Below are 655 nucleotides of genomic sequence, written 5' to 3'. Positions count from 1 at the left end.
GAGAGATACAAGTGTTTTTTCTAAGTGCTTTACTGTTTTTATTGAGTCAAGGAGGCTGATTTTTACTACAGAGTTCTTTAGCAGCAGTGTCATGGACTGAACTTTGCCCTTATTCACTGTCATTTCATCCATCAAACTTGAAGGGTATGCTTTAAAGGATTTTCTTTTCAGCAGCTGAAAATTGGCTAAGACGATCAGGAGCTTATGACTTCAGAAACCTGTTTTATCCCGTGTGTGACTTAGGGCAAACCTCTTCTCCTGCCTCCTCCGTTCCAGTTACAAAATACCATCTCCTGACCTCACAAGGATGTTGGGGACAAACACCCTGAGGCGTTCACCCGCAACAGCGAGGGAGGCGAGATACTGCGTGACGTGTGATGAAGTTTTAATTCCGCTGCTAAGCAGTATTTAACCTTTTCAGTCTCGAGCCTCTTCCTCCGAACCAGCCTCTTGACGCAGGAGGCTGGCGGCCCACCCCACATCCTGTACCACAGCCCACACAACCGGAGACCGACGACCTGCCCTTCTGCCAGCCGCCTTCTCCCTCCCTATTCCCTTTCTTTACCGCCCCCCTCGGCAAAACGTCGGAGGAGCCCTGCGCTTCCCTGAGGAAAAACCACCTCCCTGAGAGAAAGCCGCCTCCCTGAGAGAAAGC

The sequence above is a fragment of the Calidris pugnax genome, unplaced genomic scaffold (assembly GCF_001431845.1).
Source record: "Calidris pugnax isolate Ruff unplaced genomic scaffold, ASM143184v1 scaffold124, whole genome shotgun sequence".
Classification (NCBI taxonomy): domain Eukaryota; kingdom Metazoa; phylum Chordata; class Aves; order Charadriiformes; family Scolopacidae; genus Calidris; species Calidris pugnax.
This window is presented reverse-complemented; position numbering follows the sequence as displayed.